The sequence below is a fragment of the Etheostoma cragini genome, chromosome 8 (genome assembly GCF_013103735.1).
Source record: "Etheostoma cragini isolate CJK2018 chromosome 8, CSU_Ecrag_1.0, whole genome shotgun sequence".
Lineage (NCBI taxonomy): Eukaryota > Metazoa > Chordata > Actinopteri > Perciformes > Percidae > Etheostoma > Etheostoma cragini.
The window spans coordinates 22,129,574-22,137,482 of NC_048414.1; the positions used below are offsets into that span (position 1 = coordinate 22,129,574).

The 7,909-nt window shown below is 39.8% G+C and overlaps 1 protein-coding gene across 1 annotated transcript in view; it reads left to right on the plus strand.

The window, feature by feature from the left end:
- necab2 (N-terminal EF-hand calcium binding protein 2) overlaps positions 1–7,909 on the plus strand; it is a 140,552-nt gene that overhangs the window by 31,673 nt on the left and 100,970 nt on the right. The gene's annotated exons all lie outside the window — the stretch shown is intronic.

Below are 7,909 nucleotides of genomic sequence, written 5' to 3' on the forward strand. Positions count from 1 at the left end.
TATAGTGACCAGCCACGCTGAGGCTTTACTCAATCTGCAATGGAAAACGGAAGTATAATGGGCCGAGGCGAGCCGAGGTGAGCCGAGGCAAGCTGTTACCAGCAGTGGAAAAACGCCATTAGTCTTGTTTAAGCAAAATTGCCAAACATTTATTGGTTCCACCTTCACAAATATACACACTTGCTGCTTGTTATGGTTAAATATGATAATATGCTAAATATGTTTGGGTTTGGACTCCTTCTCGGATTAAACAAGCTAATTTGAAGATACTTTCTCAAGTTAAGCACCAAAACTGCCTAATGGTCATGAGTAACTAAAGTGGTTATTGTCATGTGTTTTTGAAATATTTCTCTTTTCTATTGTTGTAGTTTGCATATGGTATATGGTGCCAGCTGACCCTTATGCCTCTGCTGTACTACACTGTGCAACTACTCTCTGATAAAACAGTCTCACATATAGTGTAGATATTTGCCATCACTGTCACCCCTGATCTTATTGTCATTTAATTTGTATTTGATATTTGCCTCCCTCCACACCTGCATCCATGCCTAAGCTCTCACATCACAGCTGCTCCCATATTACCGAAACACTTCACTGATTTACTGTCAAGGTAGATTTAATTTTCACCTCGCAGCTGGCATCTTGTACAACATCTGTTACCCACAGACATACACCCACATCACATCAGCCAGAGAATTCTAATTGTAGTGTGGGTTAGGGGTTTACAGCCTGAATGACCTGGGTTTAAATCCCAAACCGGGTCCTCTCTGTATGGAGCTTGCATCTGTTCGCTTCAACTCGTAAAGATCAGAGTTTGAATGAGGTTTTCTTCCATTGTGTTCGTCTTCCTTCAAAACCAGTGCATGTTGGGATAGCCATTCCCACTGACCCTGAATAGGAATAGGCACATGAGCAAAACAAATACATTTGAATTCTTCATATTTAACAGACACTTAAGGTTGGGCTGGGCAATACATGGATATTATATCAATATTGATATATGAGACTAGATATTGTCTAAAATTTTGGAAATCCGAATATTACAATAAGTGTTGTCCAGAGTTCAACGTTTTTTTTTTCAATTGTTTGGTTGGGCATGTAAACAAAAATTCTACTTGCCCCAAGGTAATTTTTCCTGGCCCCTATACACATTTTTTTTTCTTCCTAAAAGCGTAGAGAAAAAAACTGTTCTGTTTAAAAATTGTCAAAAAGCATCAAAAACAAAAAAGTAAAGAAAGAATCCAAATAAATGTCAACCAAAAAGCATATAAACACACATCAAAAGCAAATACTAAGAATGCTCAAAAAAACAAATGTCAACAAAAGATAAAATGTCAAAAAAGAATTACAGACTGTACATAATTACATATACATTTATATAGCCTACATACACAAATACCTTGTATTTATATAGCGCTTTTCATGGTACTGATAGGCACTTTACAATAAAACCAGCACATACAGTACGTCACATTGAAACAGATAAGCAATAAAACCAACACAAAACAAGTATATTAAAAGCAATTAAAAACAATAAAACCTATCAGGTGAAAAGCTTTGCAGTTGTTCCCTACAAGAAAATCTTATAAGATTATTTCTATGTCAGAACCATGTTTAATGTGCTCCAAACAACTTCTTGTTTCCATCACTTGTATGTGGAAAGCTAATCTGAAGAGGTGTGTTGTATCCAGGTCATTACAGTTACGGATGTGTATGGCTTGGGAGTTCCAGACAGAAGAGGACTTTAAACTGGATGCATTGGGAAGCAGGGAGCCAGTTCTGAAGGACGGGAGGGATCACAGGAACAAGTGTTGGTGAGGAGACGGGCAGCAGAGTTTTGGATGTATTGGAGTTTATTTAAGGCTTTTGTAGGTGATCCGTAGAAGGTGCTGTTGCAGTAGTCAATTCTGGCAGTGATGAAGGCGTGAATCAAAGTTTCGGCAGAAGAGAAGGTGAGTGAGGGGCGGAGATGAGCAATGTTTTTGAGGTGAAAGATGGCAGTTCTGGTTATTTGGTTGATGACTCCCAGGTTATGGATGTGTAGGGATGGAGCAGTAGCAGCAGTAGGTTTGTAGTTGGGACAGGATTTATAACGGTTCAAGCTGTGACTGTGACACAAGCTGTGAGTGGTACTAGGACCGGGCAATGTTTAGGGCTTTTTTAGATTGGTAAAGGTAGTCTGTATATGCATGGAGATGAACAGTTAAACCGGTTTTATTGTAGAGTCTTTCCAGCTTACATTTGCGGGACTTCATCTGGTGAAGTTCACATGCCGGCTTGGATGGAGATGGTTGTTATTTTTTTGTCCTTTTTGTGAACAGTGGCAACGCCCCCTCCCCGTCCCTCAATGCGTGGTTGCGTGTGGGTGAATCTTGTTGGTGTGATCTGGTTGAGTAAGAAGTAGTCCAGGTGGTTGTGCCAGGTTTCGGTGATGCAGAGAAAGTCCAGTTTTTTGTCAGTGATAAATTCAGTCAGGATGAGAGTTTTTTTTCTCTGGGATTGAGTGGTGAGCACGGCTATTTTCAGATGACGTTGCTTTGGGATTAGTTGGGAGGACTGGGGAAATGGACAGAGGTTGAGCGAATTGGCGTGCTGTGAATGCTGTTGACGTGGTGACAAAGTATGTCAAAAGCATCGTGCACTGACTCAATTCTTGATTGACGGGCACATTCAAACTAAATCATTCAACAAACGTGCTATAATATAACGTGTGTTATATTTACTTGCCAGACATGGTGTTTTAGTTGCACTTGCTTGCTTCCTTCAGGAACCCTTATTGTTGTACCCTTGTTGGGTTTTTCTGCTTTTAAAGGCTACACTACAATAAAGTGATGTGGTTTTCTGTTATGGCTTTTCTGTTATTTGTCTTTACTCACTTTACCACATTACTGATAATTATTTATCAAAAATCTCGCTGTGTTAATATTTTGTGAAAGCAACAATATTGTCGCAAGATTGATATTGATGTAGTTGGTCAGAAATATTGTGAGACTGATTTTATCCACATCACCCAGCTCCAATTGCAGGGCATTCTTAAGCAAAGATTGAGAACAGTCTATTCTGACATCATTCGTGCTCAGTTCCACCCCAGACAAGACTCAATGATAGCTGCAATGACAAGTCAGCTTGCTGCCTGTCACTGCACATCCCTCTTGTATTTAAACAGCTTAAACTGATTCACGCTGCTGCTAAGATCACCAGACAGACAACACTTGTCAATTGAAAGGCCAGAAATTCCATTATCAGCTGACAGATATTAGCCGCTCATATGAATTCAGTTGCGACAACATACTTCATGCTCTAAAATAGTAACTAGTGAGTGGCGTCACACCTTGGACAGGCAGGTGTGTTCTTGACAAAACAACTTAATGGGTGTGAATCCTCGTAACATAACAGTGTATCGAAATAAATATAGGTCTCTAAACTAGTTCTTTGTGGGGGGTGTCTTGTTGTCAGCCCTGAGTGACACAAGTTACAGTAGAGGAGTAATGGCAAAGCGTAGCCTATATATTTTTTCATCACAATTCATAACCTCGAAAGTACATTACAGTTTTTGTGTTACACATCAATGATTAAGACATGTACGTTGCATGAAAATAAGGTGCAACAAGAAAACAGGTGAACAGGGGCGTCCGACTGAGGCGTAAAAGGGGGCTGAGTACCACAGCTACTTATTACAGAGAATGAATAACTATGAATATCTAGAATGAATAGCTGTGGATGCAGGAAGGGGCCCATAGAAAATGCCTTCCTACAGGGCCCAGAAGTTTGTGCTACACCTGTGAGAGTGTATATAAAAAAAACATGGCCTGCTGCCCGGGAAATGGAATACAGCATATGACTTTGCATGACACGCATAAGAGGATATACCTGTAGTTGTATAATCAGCCTGATCAATCCACTCTGCCAATACGCCATCTATTATGTTTATATGGGCCCGCACACGGAAATCAGATGCCCGCCCACAGATTTACGTCTGTCACCTGTTCTGAGTGTTGTTGAGGTGGGAGTATACACAGTATCTCCTGCTCTTTACTGACTGTCTATCAAAGGAAAACGGCACCACAGGGAAGGTTGACAGAAAAATACTTTAACTGTCTCTAAATTGGTATGAACAAATGTTATCTAGGACTGCTGCCGGGGTCCCAGTGAGTAACGGAAAATTAGCTGTCAATGTAAAGTTACATAACGCGTGTGTGTATCTGTCAGGCTGTTTGGGCCATTTACTGAACACTATCAGAGTAGATCCACACTGTTGAGTGTGTGTGAGTGTGAGTGTGCATGTGCGTGTGTGTGTGTCTTGTTAACAGTCTGCCTCGTTAACGCTCATCCTACTTCAGCCCATTGGCTTTGCTCGCTGACAAAAATCCTTCTCTAGCGCTCCCTTCCTCTCTTATCTTCTCTTTTATGAGGATGCAGCATTGCATGGCCGAGAGAGCCAGAGAAAGGGGAGGGGGATAGGATGGAAATATAATTGAAACATTTTAATTCCCTATGGAAATAAAATGGGGAGTTTTTCATTAGTAGTTCTGTTTGAGGATGGAGGCAGTGGATAGTTGGTTGCAGGAAGGAGGAAAGAAGGGGGAAGAAAGGATAAGGAAGATGAGAATTTGGTGTCATTTTCTCTCTAGTTTCACTTTCTTTCTGATTCCTCATCTCGTTTCCTCCATCCATTTGTTCTTCCCATTGACTTCAACTCCCAGAGTCTCATTTTCTCCCCTCTCCATCTCCACTTTTCAGCATGTTGTTTTTTTTTACCTGTCAAACACTTCTAAAGCTCTATTAATCATTGCTCTGTGCAGGCCAAGTACTGGCTATGTGAAAGTAAATTGCTATTTCATCCTGTTAAGTGTTATCGTTGCTTTTGTGGAGCTCTTTGTACTTAGGACACACCGGTCCTAAGTACCGGCACTTCTAATTTTTTTTAATATGAACACCCTTACTTCTAATCTAACAGTAATAATATTAGGCTGAAATCATTGACTGTCTATGGCTATTCATACCAACATAGGCTGTATATCAGGATTTATTGGGAGAAAACAAGCAAATCCATGTCATAACAGACATTTAGCAGCCTCATATGCTGTACCATATGGAATGGTCCTTTGTTTCATGACCAGGCTCCTTAGATAGAACAGTCAACTGTTTCGGGTCACCTCTATTAGGGCTGGGCATTATATCCATATTATATCGATATTGATATATTAGGCTGGATATTGTGTTAAATGTTGTATATCGTAATATTGTGATTAAATAATAATGTCTTTTCCTGGTTTTTAAAGGCTGCCTTACAGTATAGTGATGTCATTTTCAACATCTGTTCTTACTATTATTAACCTGTACCCACTTAGTCATTATATCCATATAAAATCAAAAATCTCATTGTAACAATATTTTGAGAAATCACCAATTGTCAAGCCTACAGTACCGCCGCAATATCGACATTGATTTATGTGGTCAAACATTATGTAATATTTGATTTTTTTTTGTATCTCTTCATTGTAATCAATCAAGTTTTTATAATTAAAAAGAGTCAAGGATAAAAACAACTGACACAAAAAGCTGAGAAAATGGTGTGCAAGTTATTTGAAAAATGAAATCCATTAATCATTGAGTATTACATTATTAACATTTGTATCGACTCCTCTCTTGTTCCATCTGTATTATAGCAGATGGACATGAAGAAATTACACTTCTAAGGAGCTATGAATGATTAAATCAAATTGAATTAGTTAAATTGTGTAGACAGGATATTTACAAAGTCAGAGGTCATGTTCCCCCCATCCCCAGTGAAAATGATTGTCTTGTAGTTGGCCTGTAATTTAAATTTTACTGATAGTATCAAGTCATAGCAAAAGTAATCTCGAGACGCTTTACAGATAGAGTAGGTCTAACACACTCAAAGCCCCAACACTTCCAGTAATTCCCCCAAGAGCAAGCATTTACTGCGACAGTAGTGAGAAAAGACTCGGTCAGACCCTGGCTATTGGTAGGCGGTGTCTGACGGTGTCGGATAATGGAACAGTGGCTAGTAGTAGTAGTAGAGTATTTTGTAGTAGAAATATACAGTAATATAATATATATATATATATATATATATATATATATATATATATATATATATATATATATATATATATATATATAAAGAGGTAATACATAGTAACATCTCCTTGTTCGCATCTGCTGTGCTTTGTTTTACTTAAAAGAAGACACTATGATGCTTGTAATGAGAACACATCTGTCCATACACTGACACAATATGGACAGCTTCCTTGGCAAACTCGTTAATGTGGCGAACCACCAGGGCACCATGCCATAACATTAACAACAAAGAGGGATGTCACAACGGACAGAGATGACCTCGTTTAATGCGCCGACATTGTATTACCTGCCATTAAACACCATTGCGCTGCATTAAAACGCACCATCGTGGGCAATGGTAGTCAATTACGGGCTGGTGAAGGCCTATATCTGGCTGGAACCATAAAACACCATTTGTGCGAATGAGGCCTCCCCAAAGGGCTGATAGGAGGCAGGAGAGGCTGCCAATGGGTTTCAGGTGGTCGGATCTGCTGCAAAGGCAGGCACCTGAATGCATCATCCTCCAAAGCACACTGACACACCGCTATTATCTATCATCACCTAAGATTACTCATCATTAGGATATACACCCCCCCCCACACACACACACACACCATTCTAGCCATTGTGTTGTGTGCAGCCACACTCCTCTAATAATAACATTATTATGTTCAGCCAGCAGATTGATGATGATTACATATCATTCCACTCTCCGCTGAGACAGAAAATAGATAAGAGTGAATGATGATCCACTGTGGCTCATCTCTTCATCCAGAGAGACAGACGTTGTGTTGTTTACACGAGGGAACCATCTGTCACTCAGGAGATGGAGAGAGACTCATATCCTTCTCATTAAGAAGAATTATGACCCGCATGTCAGGTTTTATTAAAAATTAAGAGGACGGTGATTCAAACTGTGCGCCTTTCTGAGTATTTGAACAATGTTTCTGTTGGATGTGAAAGATGGTTGTGCATGTCTGGCTGCAGCTAGACGACATCGAAGAGAAAAACCGCAAACGTTTTCACCATAAAATATGATCAAGTTTCTCCTAAATCAGTGACTTGTTTCTGTAAAGCTTTGCAGCATTTTTCCAGCTTTCAAAACCGAAAACTAGGAATACATAGCAATCCAGTACTCTTTCTTGAATGTTAATGATAGCGTGTTTTTCTTTGAGTTGTTAGTGTAATGGTTTCTCGAGATAATCCACAGACCTGCTTGTGATCAGTTTGATATCAGAAGTATTTTATTTCTACCGGACTACACCTCATTACACCTCATCAACTGATTGGGGCCAGAGCAAACAGACAGCAGGTGTGAAAACACCCTTCTTCTGATGGCGTTATGCTAATCAAGAATACTGAGCAGCCTTTTGTGTTATTGTGATTGAGAACATCTGTTTATATTTACTGTGGGATCAGACTGTAAAGACACAAAGCTTTAAGAGAGAGACTCTTAAATCCAGTTTCTTGCTTGAAGACACTTCAGCAGAGTAGACGCTGGCCAACAAGAAGATCCTGTCAACAGCTGAGGAAGCCGTTTAAACAATGTTACTTGAGGGAGTTGCCAAATTAATATATACATATGTGTGCATGCACTACATTACATGTCATTTAGCTGACACTTTTATCCAATTAGGGGTTAAGTGTCTTTCTCAGTGTCACATTAGTTGATGTATCACAGCGGGAATCAAACCCAGATCTCCCACACCAAAGACATGTGTTATGTCCACTGTGCCATAACCACCTCAGCAATCATGCAGCATCCCTGTGTGGGTTATTGTGTGTGTGTATGTGTGTGTGTGAGTGTGTGTGTGTGTGTGTGTGT